The sequence below is a fragment of the Varroa jacobsoni genome, unplaced genomic scaffold, assembly GCF_002532875.2.
Source record: "Varroa jacobsoni isolate VJ856 unplaced genomic scaffold, vjacob_1.0 contig01617, whole genome shotgun sequence".
In the NCBI taxonomy this organism is placed as follows: Eukaryota; Metazoa; Arthropoda; class Arachnida; order Mesostigmata; family Varroidae; genus Varroa; species Varroa jacobsoni.
The window spans coordinates 8786-29232 of NW_019214663.1; the positions used below are offsets into that span (position 1 = coordinate 8786).

At 41.8% G+C, this 20447-nt stretch overlaps 1 protein-coding gene across 1 annotated transcript in view; it reads left to right on the forward strand.

Moving 5' to 3' along the window:
• The first annotated feature begins 9123 nt into the window (after positions 1–9123).
• The window catches only part of LOC111272108 (uncharacterized), a 58259-nt gene continuing 46935 nt past the window's right edge, over positions 9124–20447 (forward strand). Inside the window, exon 1 of the mRNA XM_022853327.2 lies at positions 9124–10844. The gene's annotated coding sequence lies outside the window, so the exon portion shown is untranslated. The remainder of the gene's footprint in view (positions 10845–20447) is intronic.

The window sequence follows — 20447 nt, forward strand, 5'->3', positions numbered from 1 at the left end:
TGCTGCGTAATCATCCTCCAAATGTTCGCATCTCTTGAGCATAGATAAAGCCAAAAAACAAATTACTCCAGTATAGAAACGGCGCAGAAGAGGCGGGGGTGAGGGTCATTTTTTCGTGGGGAAATTCAGTTAACACCAGCTAATTATTAAGAGAATGCTACTTAATTCCGTCCTACCATAAGTGCCATTATTTATGATCAACATACCTTATCTTTAGTTAAAAACTCAAAAATGACAAAAAAAAAAGGTAAACATTCATTTAGGTCCATAATAGATGTTTTATTTCCTTTTTTAGAGCTGAAGACAGAGCATATATCGTACTAGATTGTTTAATAGAAAGATGACGATAGCAAACCTTTCGAAATTCTCTCACAAATATTGTTCTTTTATTTTTAATCGAAGGACGATCCTTTACTACGTTTTACTTCCTATCAATTGGATGGCAGCTTATCTATTCTGGTGCTATAGAGGTCTGAGGTACGGGTGTCCGAAGCCTCGACTAGCAATCAAGACATTGTACTGAGATTTATGAAACGGTGCAATCTTCGATGAGCATGGTCGATTAAGGAGAGCCTGCAACTGTTGCTCCTGCGTTTTTACCACCATAATTCCTCCGCTACGAGGCCAAGCGTTGTCCTTATTGCACGGTAGTACTTTCCAACACAAATACACCATTCTTGGCTATCTGCATTACCGCTTTAGGAACGAAAGCAACAATTAGTCAATCAAACATCGAAAAGGATCGACCATACAATCGAACGAGGCTGCACCGACGGCATGGGTCTTAATCATCATCATGACCGGCAGAAATTGGAGTACGGTAACGGGAATCGTATATATAGGAATTAATTACGTCAATCTCAAGCATTTCTGATGTCAACTCGCTAGAAAAAAGAGTCAAGTAGGCATAAATACGTAAAAGAATAGTATTAATTATGACATAGTTTCCACAAAATATCAGTCATTATAAGTTCATTTTCTTTTGAGTAATTTTTGTGATCCACAATTGTGATAATTGGTTTTTCGTCCTTTTTGAGCGCGTTTAGACCTTCGCTAGGCGCAACTATGCAAAACGTTTTTTTTTCCACGTCCTTACTTTGAAAGCCTAGCGAAATAATTTAGAAGCTGAGAGAGCCTTTAATCAAAGAAACAGTCTTGGAATGGGGATCTAAATTGCCTAGGCATATTACTAACTACTGAACTAAATACAAAATTAAATAAGAGAGCGGCCACGTGAAGTGAAGCGTGGCCAATAACCAGCGGATAAATAGCACTTTTAATCAAGGGAAAAATCGATCCAAAGACATAAGTTAATCCGGAGCTGGATCCAATTAACCATATACCTCCTTGAATAAGATATAACAAAAGGTGAGCAAGTTCTCACTTCAAAAAATCCACGGGGGCAGGTTGCTTAGTACTTTCGAATACATTACAAATACCCTATTTATCCATAAGTATTCATACATCTACGAAGCCCTGCGCGACTACTATCCAATGGAGCCACGCAGGATCCGTTCGGATCTGAAAATATTTTGAATCGCAAGTACACTTGGGATCGTTATAAAGCAATAAAACTGAAAAACAATTGGTTTCGTAACTGCATGATTATTTGTATACCGACAATTTCACGTCGCTGCCATCTTGTCAGTGTGTATTTTCTAGCTACTACCTGCGCATCGGAGATTGGATCTGATGATCAGAACACATATACAACACAACATACTCAAACTTCACATGAATCGATTATAAATCTGAATGGCTATGTGTTTTTATTTCAGAGTACGATTTCATTCGCAGTACCATTTTCGCAGAAACGTAACACAATAAAACGTAGAATAGGACTATTGCATCAAGTTAACATAAAATGGCTTCAAATAAAGAGAAAAACGGCTCGCAAGACAATACTGCTAAGATTAAAACGCTCACGAACGTGCGTCCTTTACCGGATGAAGCCAGCCTCTGATATGATTAACGCGCAGTTGATGTCGCATCTCTGTTCTGAATAATCTATTAGACAACAGTATTGATCGTTTGTTTTGTTTCAACTGAAGTACATTTTTTCCGAGTAATGGATCTAAGGAAATTCGGTAGTGCAATTTGAACTTCAGGTGAAATGACTTTTAAAAGATCTACAGAAGATATTGACGAAATGTTCCTCGTTCTGCTCAGCCGTTGAGTCGCATGCCATAGTTTTAAAGATGGAACCAATTGGGCTGACACTATGTAAACATAATTGAAAATCGACACTGCAGAAGCTATTCGTTTTGTGACTGTAAGCGATGCTAGCTTTTTACTTCGCTGGTTCAGAGGTGCTTGATCTGGATTATGTATGAGTATTTACAATGGGTGTCAGCTCTATCACAAGGTGCCTTTCTACGGATTTACCTATAATGTACCCGTTATTGTGAACGTTATTGTTAAGTTTAGATTCGATTACAATGCTACCTTTTACGAATATGAGAGCGGAAATATATGCGGAGAGGATTTCTGTCTTGTAACAAATACAACGTCGTCGAAGTGTCAGGACATAGCAACTATGGGTTACCATTCAATATGATGCTTTCACAGAGTCGGTAATGGTCCCTCGCGCACAGATCATTAATAGCACGCATTTTCTAACAACGTTTAGAAGGACACAGTAACTGTGTGTTAGACACCAGCGTAGAGGAAAGCAGTCGAAATACGTCTACTTTGGGAAGGATAATCAGCTCTTGATCGACGCTCATTGAAGGAAACGGGTGAACTACCTGAGCAGAAAAATTCAATGAGAGAAATGCTATAAAGATAACATTGATTCACAGGTAAATAAATCTGTCTGGGATGGCTGTGACAAATAAATCCGAAATTCAATCTCAATGAAGCAAATATATTTAATGATATATATAGATGATAGTATATAGGGTAGCGAAAACACATGCTTGCTATGACAGTAACATTAATAAGAAACGTAACCCATCGCTATTGTGAACGTAATGGATGCAGCGATGAACAGACAGGAACGGAAGGCATCTATTTAATTGTAGCAACCATTGAATTAGCTGGTTCATTAATGTCTACTACATTTCAGACTGTTGCTTTGCAAATAAGAATGTAAGTCATTTTGGGGATAGTTGTTCACTCGCAGTCAACTGCGATCCGTTCTCCCACCAGGAATAATTCATTACGGCAAAATCTCGTTCCTTTGTGATCACTAAAAACATTGTTGTCGAACTGCTCTTAACCCTCGGAAAAAACTAAAATTTACGGGTTAATTAAAAACACTCAAGTTAAAAATAATTGATCGACGCGTTCGAGCGCGTAAAGTTCCGACTTTTCGACTGCACGGAAAAGTCACCCTGGGCAGCGATATGTGATCCGCGCGTTAATTTAGCATACCTAAACCCGCTCAGAACCGCACATACAGTTCATAGTTTGGCAGCGTGGCCAAATGGCGACTCTGATGTCTATTCAACCTTTTCGCATTTGAAATGTTAGGTTATTGCATTTGGACTAAGCATACATTTCAATAGCAAATTAGCGACAGCTAACGTGTGGAACTCAGTGGTATCATACGGCAACGCGCGAAATTTAAATCATTGGGGAAATTTTTTACTTTCAAAATATCGAAACGAGTTTTCTCAGTCAAAACCTTCATCATATCGTATCCTCATGATCATAAGGTTTACTCCAACAAAGTCTAAAAAAATGTCTAAATTGCAATAGCCACTTTCGAAATGGCCACATGGTAAACATATCTATCTATATACTTAATCGCTCTCATTTTATATAAAGTCTTATACCTGGATTAGATAGTAGACAGCACTGTGTGACGCCGGAGCTTCTCGAACATTTTTCTGGAATATGAACAAAATCGGAAATATATCGCGAGCAAATCGTCAAAATGACGGCTACCGTCATTCCGCCGATTTCATCTAAGCGCTCGCCTGTAACTTGATTTTACCTAATGATACAAAGATACGTATAGGAAGAATGATAGAAATAAGTTAAGGAAAGTACATCTTTTTCGCTTAGTAAAGAAGCAGATACAGAGTAGAACACAAGTTCGTAAGTAGTGAAAGAAAAAATCGATTGACGGTTTAAAAAATTAAATTCTTTACCTCAGTCAGCATCTGTATATACGGTAGACCTGCATCTTGCGAAAAGACAAAATACTATCGTGAGCGCCAATCAACCTTATCGTTCATGACCCGTTTCTAATAGTAAAAGTTAGTCACGCTTCTTCTAGGCTTCTTCATGGGCGTGTTAGTTTAGAAACGTTGGACATCGGCTACATTGAAAGCGTGATAAGCCATGATATTGAGTAAAAGGTTTATGTAACCTTAGTTCGGTGTAAATATAGCGCATCTTCAAAAGCAGTTATTATGAGAGGCGCGTGAGAACTGGGTAAAATATATATATATATAAAATAAAAAAAAAATAGAGTCGTTCGACTTCATAGCGATTTTTTGTTCGTAATCTGGAAAACGTTTACCATAGCCCATCAGGTCCCTACATAAGTTTAGAAAATGCACACTTCGGCTTAGTCAGTGCCACTTCAGATGACACTTCTGGACATTCAGTCAGTCGCTTTCATCTTTTGCTTTTCAACGTATGCTGGTATTGCTTTTCAAAAGAATGGCTTTTTTCTTGTCCTACGAATCGAAGGACTTAGTCGAACGTTGTTCTGATCGTTGTCTGCTACAGGACTAGCAGTAAAGTTGTGTTCATCTATATAGGCTTTATTGTTAGCTAGAGGAACTTTTCCGGAGCTAGCGGAAGGCTTACCAGTTTTGCACTTATTTTCTGACAGGCAGAACGAACACAAACTGTTGACGGATATTTTATGTAAGACGATTCAATGCCGATCTAGTTCAATCAGTTAAAATTGGCTAGTTCATCGTTCTTCATCACCTTGTCGCTTTTCACGACCGTATTTTTTATACCGTGTAAAACAAAAGTTATATCTACGACTGATGCACACGGGTTCCAGAGTTGAATCTGTGATAGGACTGAATTTGTATCTGGATAGCTCAGATGTTCCCAGATGCTTATAGCATCATCTTATAGCAGTACAGATCCGCCAGCTCGATCTGTTCAGACTTAAAGATTCTTGTTCTTGTGAAAGTCTTCTCGACTAGCGAAAAAGCTGTCCTTTTAATTCGACAAAGTCCATGTTTCAGAAAGTGTCCGAAGCATTGATTTGAGCCGAGAGCATACTAGAGCTCTGAATCTGACTGGAAAGTGACGTTCGACGTACCATATTTAAGGTGTATCAATTTCGTTGTTTAGATATGAACGCATAGTGCACATAACAATGAGTGTAGACACGTCTGGAACAGGGCCAAATACTTAAGGCCGTTACGTTCAAATTATCGCGCGTTCGAATAGTGATATCCTCAAAAGCGTAACAATGAAAGAGAGAACTTTTTTTCGGTGATCCGCCGTCCTAGTCTACTGCTTTCGGAAGCTAACGCAACTGCAGCGATGATATTCGGTTCTGCTCTCTAACGCGACTGACTATATAGCAGGCAAACGTGCTTTAATACTATTATTATTACGTAAAAAGCTTACTAAATATGTTAGCATCGACGCATGGCCATACCGAACATTAACAGGGGACTTGTAACGAAAATAAACATCGGCCTATCTTGCCAACTTCTAGTCGATTAATCCGTACCTTTTTTCATGAATGCTTTCTCAGTCGGACGGATTTCATTAATTCCTTATACAGTCTAGTACTCGATCGCTCTATGTTAATCGACGTCACTGTAAACTAGATCTTTACCATAGCCTCGCATGGAAACGGGCTAATCAGATCAGCGAGATAATCCAGCTTGTGAAGTCCATAAGATTACGAAGTCACGAAACTTAGCAGAGGGCTTCGATTGAGCCAAAAAAAGCGACTTTTAAGCATTATTAGCGTACGCACAATAAGAAATACATAGCACAGGCCTATTCTACGTCTGATTTTAATTACATATTTGAAAAAAAAACTCAATGTTTAATAAAGTTAGTGTTGTTCAATAATTTAAATTGTTAAGCTGATAATTGGCGTCACTGTATGGATGTGTGCTACAAATAAAGGTATTAGCCCTCAGAATCATAGCTATCTTGAATCTATATTCCATTTACCATGCCTCTGGTCTAGCTGTCGCGTAAAGTTGACTTCAAAAAGTTTTTTTCCAAAAAATCCTAGGTGGATTTTATTAGATTAACAAAAAGATTCAAGTTTATAGAATTGTTGTAGTTTTGTATGACAGTAGAACGAATCTAAGTGGGTCGGGAAGTTTTAAGTGTTACGCCCGATTTGTACCGCACGAACCGTTAACAGCTCCTACATTTAGGTAAAACAAGCTGATCATCTGAAAAGGTATTCGACCGGAAAACCACCATTGATAAAGTGATCATAATAACAAACATTAACCTATAAAAATGGCAGTATATTTTGGACGCAGCAGCGTCCAGCGTTTTCGGTAGAATCCGAAACTACCTTAGCTCCTGTTGCTGTCTCCCCTTTGCAATAATGACAAAGTTAGAATGAAAATTATATGGATTGATAATAGCAATCATAAAATTAATTACTGTTAGGTAAAGTATTTTGTCTATCTTTGATTTTCCCTTTCGTTCTAGTTGTTATCGTTGGGCAGAGAAATGTTAAGTATATCTCCAACATCATATAAATATCTTGCTTGGCCTTCGATTATCACGCAAAACCGTACGAAACTTTATTATTTTTCGTATAAAAATATACAAAAAATCCGTTTTACGTATGTCGGCTGAAGCTAATCTTTATTAAGAAAGCATATTCTAGTTGATCTACAGCATAGAAGGTTGTTTCAGAAACCAAATCATTAATTCGTTCCTAGCCAATTGTACCCGGCGGATCTTAGAAACGTTTCATTTACTCTAAGCTCTCACACAGAAGAGCACTTCCGGCCGATACTGAGACGATCTGGAAATAACATTGATATTATCTTAATGAGCTGTCAAGTCGACACGGCAAACAAACGCCAACCTGATAAACGATGGACAATTAAAAAATCCCGCTGGCTCATTCGACTTCTCCAGCTTAAACTTGTTAGGCGTTCTAGCGTTTCCAGGCGAACTGGACGTACCCTAACAAAAGGAAACTTGTATTTTCTTGTGACCTCAAGTTTGTGATTAGGTTCTAGGTAAAATAACAGCAACGTTAACAATATACACAAATAACGTGGTACGTTATCAAAATGTTAATTCTACCTATTAGCTGAGCAATTACTTTTAGGAACTTTGGCTGATCTCGTAAAGAAACAGCGTTTTGATCATTAACAGCTCACCGAATGGTAGACGTCAGAAGCTTTAAACAGACATGAGGCAATCTTATCGAAAATCCGATATTTTTATCTAGGACAAGTCCTAATCTAAATACTTAAATCTAGATCGTCCCGTGAAATGATAGCTTCTCCCCGTGATGTGGCGTCTAACGGCGACGGCGTTTTAAGCGGGCGTTAAAATGAAAATGTGGGAAAGACAGATCTGAATAAAATTAGTGTACACAAAGCCATCCATCGAGGTTTACACTACAACCAGTTATTTAAGCGACTGACTTTTCTGGCCATCTGAGTGGTTCCGTATTGCAGCGATGCAGTGTTCAAAACAATAAGTTACTTTAAAATGTTTGGACGGCTTAGTAGCCGAAAAGGAGAAAATCTACGTTATTCCGTCATGAATCGATCATAAATTAGCTCACTATAGGATGCGAATATTTTCCGGTATTATCGGTTCCGTATATTTTTTAAAGCCTATCTGTAACTTCTTCTTCTTCTTCTTTTTTTATTTTTGTTGTGTCTCAGGTTTTTTCACAATAATTTAGCCCTAGTTGTCCAATCTTTGGATCTATTTCTTGTTCTTGGCTCGTTTTCTGTTATCTTAACCGAATATATAGATTTATAAACTTCGCCTACTCATTCAGTACCAAAAGAACCTGTGCCTCTTCAGCGGTTAATGGTTTAACCTTTAAACTTAGTCGACATGATAGCAAAATACAGCCGAGGTATCTTCGTCAGACAACTTCTAGCCGAAGTACTTGCTTGTTCTACACTGAAATTTTAAACGCAGTTATTGAATTTACCTGGGTCCTCGATGCTATAAGCATCGAATGCTAGCCGTAGACAAAATGAGACCTAAAGAAACTCCGAATCTGTAAAATTCTACAGAATTTTCCCTTATTATAGTTTTTATGCCTATGCATGCAATGCATTTCTGGCAACAACCAATGGCCAGCTGATAAAATGCTGAAAGAGTCTAGCTATTATTTGTCCCCATTCTGTACTCGATTTTGTCCTTCGGCCACTTTCTGAAATTCGTCTATAAATCATAGCCCTTTTATCAGGACGACGACTGTTTCGTCTGCCGCGTCTGAGACGCTCTTCCTTCGTAAGACGCCCCCTTTCCATGTGGTCCGATGCTGAGGAGCGAAAATTTACATTGCCAGTGCCAACGTCGCCATTCTTCTAGCAAAAAAAAAATTAGACGAGTGTGGAGAGACAGAAAAAAAGAAAGGTAGAAAAGTGGTGTTTGGCTCAGACAGTCCCTGCTGGTGATATTATTCCTTCTCAGGCAGTGCGTTTGCAGCCCGTCATTGTAAATCGTACCCCGTCAGATTTAGCTATAGCGCCAAAACTTGCAAACGCACACCATTTGACGACGACGGCAACGATTATAGCCACCAGCATTGATGCATACAACTTTTTCATATTATGGGGACACAAAAGGCAAATCATCAAGAGCCATAAAAACATCAGCAATAGAGAAACTCCATCCAGGCACACGCGCACGCATCAAAAGTAACAGCCAACAGAACGTGTACTCGGTTCGCCCTTTCCTCTTTCTGTCTGTCGTTGGGTCGTTGTTTCTCTTTCGTTTGTGGCGGTAAGAGCTTCTCCTCTGCTTTCCTGCCTGAAGGGATCGCCGAAGGGAGGAGAATCGGCAGCGGCCGCGTCGCAACGGTGGCCGCTGCCGCGGCGGCGTCCCTGCCACTAAATTAGTAACGACGGCTTTGGCGACGGCAGTTCCGTCGAACAGTCAGCAGCAGCAGCAGCATCACTACCACTCTAGCTACTTCTCTGACGATGCTGCTGCTACGGGTGATGACGGTGATGATAATGATCATGGTGATGATGACGATGGTCGTGTCTGCTGTTTAGCTGGTCCGCTGGATCAATCAGTAGCCGTCGAAGGGTAGTAGAAGAAGTTTCATCCGTTCTGAATTCATCTGCTTGTGCACCAAAACTGTCCTGCCGTACTACCGATCGATAACACGCTGACGAAACATTGCCATTGGATTGTAGCAGTGTTAAAGGAAAATGAACGCCGTAAGTGGTAGTCTGTTGTAGGCGAGAGCTCTGGGTGAAGTGTGTGCACAACAAGATGCACGAGTTGTGCGATGGCAGAAACTAGCAGAAGCTGTAAAGCTACAGTACTGCTAAATGCTCGCCGTTGCTCGTTCTGACAGCCGTCGGGCCGGGTGTCCTGTGTGCCTGCAGGCCCTCTCATATTCTTTGGACTCCTTCTAGAAAGAGGAGCTCCCTATTTCACTCAGTCTGTTTTTTCTAGCTCTGTTTGAACTATCCGTTCATTTGCGGCCTGTTTATCTACCTGTGAATCTGCGGGTCTGTTTATTAGGCGGCAGAGCTTTCGGATGACGTCGACAACGATCGTCAGCAAATTGTGGGGAAGCTCTCCTGCCGGCCGGCGGCTTCTCGTCGACGTTAGAGCATTGCTGCTCGTAGTAACACAAGTGGTCATATTATAGACCTGCCCCGTTGAGAGGACTGCGTTCCCGGCATCAGGATTAGCATCGGCAGCTACGATTGCCGCGGCAGCACCACGAGTAGGAGCATCGTCGACGGGAGCACCAACAGCACCAGATACTGCCAGCATCAGCAGAATTCTAGCTGCGATCGCGCCAGCACTGAAACATCATCAGGCCGCAGGAACGCTGCGGAGGAATTCTCCCAATAGCAGCAACAGCAGCCGTAGTTACGCTAGGTAGATACCCCAGCGAAACGAGGACTATCGAAGTTGGAGCCACGGCCGTAGTAACGGATGCGACAACAAAGCCTGCTGCAACTGCTACTGCTTCTACCAGTAGAAGCGTTAAAGCGAACGCGAGCATCCATTAGCCAGCTGAGTAGCGAAGCAACGAATAGACAAACTAACGAACGAAAGGACGAGTGAGCGGACGATAGCGTGTATTCGAACGAACCGCCGGGAACTTGTCGAACGCTGGCTATGACAGTCAGTGACTGGGATGTTTGGACGCTTAGGATAAAATAGAGTCGAAAGCGAAAAAGGCCAATCTGATCCGCGTGATTTAGAGTTTTGGCTTCCCTTAAAGTTTTCGTTTGATGTCACTCTCTGTCGACACTGTTATAGCGTCACGATCATTATAATTCGTCAACTCGAGTGTTCGTGAAGAACCATACGTGCTTTTGTATTGTTTGGACGACCGGACGTAAAACTCTTTTGAGCATAAAACGGTTAAATAGAATCGTTCTATTCGGTTTAATAGTGTACCCAGAATTAGGTCGGGCTCAGTGTTGAAGGCGTCAGCTGGCGAAACATCTTTGAAGGGACACCCGTTCGAATAACAAAAACTACTGGATAATAGGTGGTTCCTATCGTAGAATAGATGTGGACAAACAAAAAGGAATAAGACGGTTATGCTATCAAGATATGCAATCAAATTAGCGTCGACATCCATGAAGAGTGGATACGATTTATAGTTCCACGCTGAACGAGCTGAGTTTTATTAGAGGACCAATAGAGATTTACCGGTTTGAAGTATCGGCTTGTGGGAAACACTGCTTTTGATGGTGACAAAGGTGAGTGCTTTTATAGATCGGCGCCTTTCATATCGCCCATGCCGTGTAAACTTTTATAGAAATAAAAATTTCGCCCTCTTTCTCTTATTCACATCTCTGTAATCAGGCATGAATAGTTCTACAACTGAGTGTTTTTTAGAAAAAAAAAAATATATATATATATAGGCCAACAAAAATTTGCCAAAAAGTTAGATTGCCATTCACTTTGGGTTGTCCTCTAAAGTTAGTGATCAGATGGCGGCACCACGTTTTCCGTGCTTTAGATTTTGCATTTACCCAATCGTTTGCTACTTTATCGTTAGGAGAAACTTTAGGTGGCTGTGACGATCGCCGTCACTAAACCGAATGCGGTCGGGCTCTCTTTTCTGCGAACATATAGAAACGACGGACCTTTCTGATACAATTCGGAAGTTCTGATACAGCGCCGATGTGACTAGGAACAGCTAGGAAAACACTATATGAGTGCATTAATGGAGAATTTACAGGACGCCACCAGACTCGGGCGTAACATCGTGTCATTCATGCGAGAGAGCGACAGATCTCAATTCTCAGTGGCACCAAATCTGCGAAAGGCTGTGCGATCTGTGAATGGCTGATATGTAATTCGCTGCAAACACTTGAGTACGGTGCTTCGAACGTAGTAACGATAACTTGTGAAGTTGATGTTGAGTAAAAAAAAAAAGTTGAACCACTGGTCAAAGGAGCCTGGGGATGCAGTGGGCGTTGTTTCATCTGTCCTTGTTTATTTTATTCAACTTTCGGTACGTCTGAAGCAGATTGAGCGGCTAAACCTTTTAAGCAGATATTGGCGAATGGCACCTATCTATAACGATACATATAATAAACATTGCATAGTTCAATATTCTAGCACAACAAAGTTTCTCCTTATAGATTTAGAGCGAAAAGTAAGATAGAAATGTCATCAGATAGCAACATGATTTTTGCTGTTGTTATGTAATACAATTAGAGAAGAGTAAAAGACAAAAAATACACAGTCAGATAGGGATCAATCAGTTACACGTCTATTATTATTCCACCATCAAATTGGCGTCTAAAAGCGGCTCAGACCCAAAACGGCCGGTGCATTCACATCGTCTGTTATGCTGCACTGATATCGTGCTGCAGGTCCACGCTCTTTTAACGTGCCACTTATGTCCAAGACGCCTACCAGGCTAAAGTACAAGCAAACTGAAGAGGCGACGCGAAACGGCTAGCAGTAAGGGGAAATCGAGCTATTTTTCCCTATTTCCTCCTCTGCCGCCGGCTTCGATTCATCGCCGCCAGATAGATAGACATTTTGCGGTGGGCAATGCCGTTCAACAGAGAAAATGACGATTCGCCGACGGCAGCAAAGACAATAGCAAAAGCAGCAGAAACGCTGGTGGCACGCAAGGCAAATTGCAGTATTCTGTATTCTTCGTTGGTTTGATATTTTCGCCCTCGTGGCTGGCGCCGCAGTAGCAGCCATCAGCCCTCCTGCAGAGCGAACGATGACGAGTCAGAAGAACGTCACTCAGACAATAGCTTCGACCAGTTTCGTCTTCACTCTTTGCTCGTTCGTTCTCTATAGCCCGATTGTTGACTGAACGAAAGACTCGATATTACGACAGTCATATTCTTCAGTGTTACCGCTGCGAGGGCACCGCCCACATTGGCATTCTTGTGCAACAGCGCCTTGTATCTGTTCATTTATCGTGATACATATATATGTGTATATATATATAAAGCGAGGAGAAGCTAAGCCGAGCAGCACCGTACTACTACGACTATTTGCTGTTACCACCGGAAAAATTTATGTTATTGAAACATGTCTATGCGGCGTCGAATGAAAGCGACGGAAATCGCACTCGGGTTATCGGATCGGCCGGCCAACTCACTGTCCTCGAAGCGCGGCTGTCACCGCTCTAAAGAGATGATATGAGAAGTCGGGCAAGTGAAACGGAAAGGAAGATTGGCTTTTAAATGCGACGGCCCTAATGTTTCAGCGCAGCTTAGCTTCACACATATCAAATATACGATCTTTACCTAATGGTAGCTTCCTTGTCGTTCATAAGTGAACATACGAGGACGCGCACAAAACACTAACATGAAAACATTGGAAGCGCCCAAACTTACGCTTTTGTTGCCTTTACACGTGGTCGCTTGCCTCTCCTTCGCCCATTTTTTTTCGCTAGCGTACCCCCCAGTGTGGTTAACACGACGTGGTCAGCGCTGGTTGAACATTCGTTTTATTACTAATGAATTTTGCTATATAATATGCAAATAGCCACAATGTTTGATACAAAAAAAAAGAATAAAAAAAGCAACTAAGCTTACCGCATTATGTCAGTTTATATATACCTTACTCAACGATTAATATAGTAAAGAAATACTGATCTTCAGAACAGATTATGCACGCTTTGTCGTAATGTTTACTCCGCTGTATTACGAGATCTGGGTGGGTGGGGGGATGGATGCGACGAGGCTAAGCGTGGAAAATAGTTTTATAGGACGATCTGCTGCTGTGGTAGTTTCCACTGGCATTACTTGGCCTAACTGAGCGTTCGCGTTTAATTGTGATGTTCTAGAAGATTTAGCGTTAAGTTCGTTCCAGGCGATGACCCAGCACCGTACATTGCCACCGCCGCTGGCGGCGAAGTCGTTACGAAACGGAATGTTTGTTCATCCGTTCACCTTTATTTGGCTTTACATGTTTAATTAGCACATGTATAAACGTATGACAGGCATCATCATCACATTATGGCACAATTCAGTTGCTTATTATAGAATCCGTAATACAGTAGAGGTTACCCTACACCTTGACGCATCGTTCATTTTTTTTTTTGAAGTAACATATTTTGCTTCTAACGCAAAGGCCGATCGTTAAAAACGAGGGAAAGTAGGTCTTTTAACGCAAGCTTTATAGGCCCATTGTACTACATATGTGTACACACTCAGAACGATTATAAGATGTTCAATATCTGATGTCAACTCTCTAATGTGAAACGATCGACGGGCGTACGACGCTTTCTTACGTGAAAACGTGTTATGATAAAAAATCGACGAAGCTAGTTTAAAAATTAACATCTTCAATGTGGATGTTCAAGTTAGAACAATTCACTTGAACTTCGACTAATAGTCTAGTTATCGGATGAACACAGCTTTGAGTATCGTTAGAAACATATTTCCCAATTCCCTTATTTCTCGGGAAGCTTATTCTGATACACCTTACCAGAAAAATGGGATCCTTCTTTAGTTTTGGGACCGCACATCTTCGAAACTGCGGCGAATCGGAAACTTAGATAGAAAGTTAAATAATAACTACACAAAAAGAATAATTTATCTTCAGACGGCACCAAGCAGATTATTGACTTACATTTTCGCATAAAATGTCTGATTTATCGAAGTACCGTTGGCTGGAATACAAGCATTACAACATCCGCTTAGAGGAAGCGTCTGAATTTAAAAAAAAAAGCTATGGTCTGTCCATGATAAGCTCACAGCAATATTTTGTATTATCGTCGCAGAGCTCAAGCCAGACCCTTTTAAAACCATAGGTGTTAAAGGTTGAACATGCCGAAGAGATATCAGTACTTGGTCACCGTAGATGGAGCATCAAATCACACTATTTCAGTTGGTCCACAGTGGCCTGAACAGATTAAAGTGATAGATTCAACAGCTCATGAATGTTTTGCATGTCATCTAACTTAAGTTCACGTTTGGTAAGTAATATATTTTGGTTCTAACGCAAAGGCCTATGTGGCCGCAAGATAAGTTCATCCGAACAAACAGTCAGTACTTTAAGCTATCGTTTGGACAGGGTCACATAATAATGTCGGGGTGCTTAATTTGAAAGACACGTGGTTTTCTCAGTCCGAATCAGGGCATAGATGGACACTTCGTTTCGTACTGATCGTGCTGGTCGTACTGATCGACTGCCTAATAATGGTACAACTCGAAACCACTTAGCTTACGGTTAAAAGTGTTGGAAGAGACCGGATACAAATGAACCTTCTAGGACAGCTCGAAAAATCTATTAGATCGGGAACTCTTCAAACGAGCAGATATAATCACATAAAGGTCAGGTCAAGCAGCGTAGCAGTCTTTGTCTATTTACAGATATATTTACATCTATGCGACGTAGGTTGCCGACTTACCTGGTTATTCAATTTAGCAAAAAAAAAAAACTGCCCTAGAATTCACTGTGACTCTGTTTCTGCTAGCAGCAAAAGCGTACCGTATAAACGCGACTTGCTCGGTGCGGTATAATGTGATAGCTAGTTAATTTATATTTAGCAGAAGGTCGTTTGTCTATTTTTATTTCGCTCGTCTATAAAATAGTATCTTGCTGTAATCATTGTATCTGTGGTCACTGCGCATAGATACGTTCGTTTAGAGCTGATCCTGCTTTACCTCGTCGTCGTGTGTAAACGGATATTGAAAATGCTGTCATCGCCAGCGCAAGCCCTTCGTCGTTACTTTATCCTAAATGTTACATATATGTAACGGCCGGGTCCGCTTCCGGATCAATCTGGGTTTAGCTTGTCACGGGTAGATTGAAAATGTTTTATGGCTGCTGTGAGCAGATGGGCCAAGATGAATAATCATGTAGTAATACTGTGTAAGACTGAAGAGATCACTGTAACGCGCACACAAACATATCCATAGACGCAGACCGTATACACGACATAGCAATTGCTCCAGCGTAGCATACAAAATAACGGGCATGCACAAACAGCAAAGCCGAGTAACAAAAAAACGACAAAAAAAAAATATAAAGGGTGAGAAAATGCGAAAAACATATTTCATGCTGTGCAGTTGATGGAGCACATTTGTATTTAGTTGCTTATCCGAAACGATCAGGGTAATATATATTAAGCTTTAGGGGTTCCTGCTTACAGTTTCATGGGGGGATGGCGGACCTTAATTTACGTCATAGTACATTTAGAAATAAAGAATAAGGAAATGCGGTCTATATTCGAATGAGGGAAATGTGCAGCGGAATGGCGGGCGTCTTCGTCAGAAAGAGTAAACAAACCGAAGGCCAAATGATGTCTATAGAATCACGAGCAGAAGATTAAACCAATGACTATTAGACAGTAACGTACGTCGGCTACAAGACAATACACCTTACCTAACACACAAGTAAACAATGGCAAATAAAAGGAGGCGAACTTCATGATTGACACTTCAAACCGCTCAGTATTTGCAAACGGCATCGTCAGTGATTTTTAAGTTCGTTTTTATTTGTAAAAACAAACATTCTTCGGCTTGCTTAACTTTAGCATTTTGCCTTACCGCCATAGTTGTGTATGCTTGATACGATTCATTGCTATCGTTTGGCACGGTCAAATCTGAACGTCGTAAGGCAGCTGGTGATTTTATTTTGGTTCAAAGATGATTCTGCTAATTTTCCCCATATGGCACGCGTTCAGCGATGTTAGCAAAAGGTACTGTATCCTATAAGAATATCTCTATAAATAGATGTTATTAGACAAATCATGAATTACTTTGAGGCTGTTATTTACAATGAGAAACGTAAGGGTTGATGATGCATTCAACCTTGCATTCATGCATGAGTAGCCAAGATTTGCAGGCTGACACCTTCTATCAGAGTGAAGAGATTCCGATGTCAAGGGCCGTTCGTTCGTTGCCTTAACGATGCCTAGACAGAATACAGATGATTGTATTAGTAATTTATGAGTTTTCCTTTTTCTTCTACTTCTAAATCCTTAACGCACATCGATACATGGTGCTGGATAAGAGATGATCATCAAGCATTTACCCTGCGACACCTTACGTATTATACAATCTCTTACTAGTGGGCCAGCATCGCACAGAACTTTCTGACACCTTACGGACCCCGCGCAAGCGAAGGACAGCCGTACCACCGCCTCCCCTCATTTGGGGACACTTTGTTTTCGTCGTACGTATGCATAGAGGATTTTCTTCTGAATAATCATCCAGAAAAAGCCTGTTTGATTCCCAGAATCATCGCTCCAGAATCATCGGCGTTTTAGTACGCTAAGTCAGGCGCAAATAGTCTATCTTCATTGAATTACAAATTTGTACTGTTAGCATCTATCGCCAGCGGAATATCATACACAACAGTTATAGAGAGCACAGGGATCATTAATGCACAACTGTACATGAACGTGCTGCCACTGCCGTTATCGAAATTCGTTTAGGCCAATTACCCAATTACATCTCAAACGACAGGAGGTCGTAACGCTAACAACGCCCATATAATGCAGTAGAGACTTCTTACTTTCTAACTAGTCTAAGGTCAACAGTCACTGCCCGTCGGCAAACGAAGAGCCGGGTAGGCAGTCGCAATTGAAAAAGGTGCCGTACGGCAAATACGAGTCGTGATATAAGCTCTGACATTGACCTATTTGTCTTAACAGACACTGCCGCTGCAGATACAGCAGCTTAAATTAATAGAAGAACAATTTTGATGAAACTAACCGCTGAATGGCCAATTTGGCAGAAATTCAATTTTATTTGAGATCGATTTGAGGGCCTCGTGTAACGCGCTGAGGAGAAGATTGTCATTCGCTCATTGGACCCTGCTTAGCGCCCCGTTACCTGCGTTATTTGTAGTTTTGCAAAATGATGACTAGCTGACCATCGACACCATGTAAAAACGAATCCTTAATCCCCTTTTTTCCTTTCGAACGAACTGTGTAGTGGTACGTCAGCTTCAAACTGGCGCTTTTTTACAGCCTTGTCCTATTGTCAGGTGACAAACTGAGTAGCGAGCACCTCTCTATCGGTCTGCCTGAACGAATCGTTTCTTTTTGATTTTGTGACCACCGAAAAGCTACATCGATTGACGCGTTGCAACGCCGTAGTCGTTCCAGCTAATGGTCGTAACCATACTGCCATCGAAAAACCTAACTGATTGCACTATATATTTTTGCACCATCACCACTAGCAGCGTTATCTCAGATTAGCACTACTAGATTATGCTTCACTTTGACGCTAGCCGGTACAGCTGATGGCCGACTGGTTGCGGACGCATCAGTATATTTCGTTTGACCATTACCGGCATTTTGGCTCTGGTCAATTGATAATCGACCACAAGATGATAGCATATAGAATATGCTGGTTGCTGGGGGTCGTGGCAATCGCGACAACGACGCTATATGAAACGAAAACAATTTTGGTGTCGCTAGCAAAACAAAGCCCACATGTACGCGCTGCGTACAGCGGTTATTTATGGGGTTTTTTTTTTTCGTATTGCGGCATATGTCGCTGTCGTAGCTGTGGATACGAACCAACAAAATGATATTGCTTAGCACGTTGCCTATCTTACTGTAAGAGTGGCAGCACTATCTGCAATGATATGGCAGCATTGCTTACGTCGATTTACGCTTGCGTCAGAGTCGAACACGATGTCCAAGCCACACTCACGGTAGGGACAGAAACTCTGCAGTCGTACCATGACCACCATCGTCATCATCGATACCGTTGTGCTGCTATCGCTTCCTGCTTGTCTTGCGACGTGTAAGACAGTGGTTCGCTCTGTAGCAGGCAACAGATAACAGACAAGGATACACGTACCCACCGACACGGTCATTGGACGAGGAAAATGATCGAGTCTGTTTGTATGGCTAAGGGACTGCAAGCCTGCTCCACCATCTACCTGATGCTGCAGTTGACGATGGTGATGTGGATCAAGACCGTTGCGAAGGCAACGTAGCTTGCAACTACCGCGGCTACGGCTCATTTCAGTTGTATCTGGCCTGCACTTTTTGCCTCGACGGCTATCGTCTGCAGTCTTTCTCAATGACCAGTACGAACTACTACTGCCATTGGGGGGTATGCCCGTCGTTTTTTGAAACATAATATTTTTCCCACATCTGCCTTACGATGCGATCACAGTACAGAAACGGCAGGAGCGACGCGGCCGCCTCGACGAGCACTCTTAGGAGTGCTACGCCTGAAAATTACGCGAGATGAATACATTCATTTTGGCGTTTTAGGGCTGGCAGCAAAAATTGTGGTCGTGTAAACATTGCAAAATTCAGGCTCGATCGAGGGGACGTTAGTTCGATAATGGCTGGTTGACTCTACCACGTTTGGACAGTCAGAGGGCACTTGCCGGCGTCTTTTGTAAACAGTTCAGCGTTTCAGAAAAGGTTCGTGTTTTCCTGACGCAACCTGGTATCAAGCCAGTTCCATGGTCCCCAATCGGCAACAATGGTAGCTATAGTGGCGACAGGACCAGCAGTTATTAAAATTTAACTGTTGGCTCCCAGCATCAGCTTCGTTTAATTGTCTTTGTCGTCAAAGGACGCTATCCCCCGCGCGGTTAATTGGGTGCCTCACACATTTTTCCAAGCGTTTGTTATTTCTGTGTTACTGACCATTGCCGTTACCATCACTTCATTTTTTTATCCTACTGCTGAAAAGTTGCTTTGTATTTTTAGCTGTTCGAAATTTAGGTCGGCGGGGGATTTTTCGCAGATGTATGCAAGCAGGAAGAAGTCTCAAGTCTGCAATTTCTTTTGGCAACTACGCCGCGACTAGCTGTGCTGTCGCCATCTGCCATTTGACATGATTTGTTTTTTTTTCGTATCTATAGTTCTTTACCACTGTCCTTCAGGTAGCTTAATACCTACATCGAAATTACGTTGGCCATTGAATGGACATTTTGCCACTTTAGTAAAATTGTCGCACGTTTCTGTGGTCATAATACAAGTTCTTCAGTTTTCATGGTTGTTCTGGTAAACAACAATACCTATCAAGCAGATAGATAGAGCGTTTAAAGGACACACTTAGTGAACCTTGTCGAAGGCCATTTGCGAAGCGCAGGGTTCTTCGATTCCCGATATAGTGTATGCCTGACAAAACAAATAAGCCGATCAGTTTATTCCCGTTTACCATCGAGCATCAGTAGTAGCCGACTGCTCACCCGCTTACCAATATATATGTATATAAAAAGAACGTAGTGGCAGACCCGCGAAGCACAGTGGGCCCTATGAGTCTAGCAACATCCATTCATGCTAAATATGCTATCTTTGCTTATTCTAATGATTGGCTCCACATCGAGGCCAGCCACTCCGCGTCGCGCCGTCTGGACCCGGTGTGAGGTGGGCTGCGACGGCAGTCTTATTCGATTTGGGTCGCCAGATCGCGCCACGGTCGTCTGCACGGCTCACGGTTGTTACTAGCAGGTACCCGTGACTAGTCTATCTGTCGAGGTGCTAGCATCAGTGACTTTGTAGTGGTGGCGGGAAGAGATTTGTGGTCATTCAACTATGGAAAACCTCTCATGCTTTCGGCATTAGTTTTAATCCGCGTATAGTTGCGTCTTATCCCTTTTTTTTGGGGTATTTCTCGTCAGCAGTTGAAAACTAACCAAAAGTTCCAACTGCCGACCCCGAATCTATTAAATTTGCTGAATGCGACGCGCCAACAAATGAGGGAGTCGATAACTGCAGCAGTAACAACAAACTGCGATACCAAAAGCTACACATAGAGGCGACAACGTAATGTTCCATTTGTCTGCTATGCCCTGTTACGATGTGAAATCGTTCACTAACGAGCAAAATCGGGTAGCAGTCGTACAATGGCTATAGCATAATACGCAACGGCATGGCATTGCTAGGAGAAAAA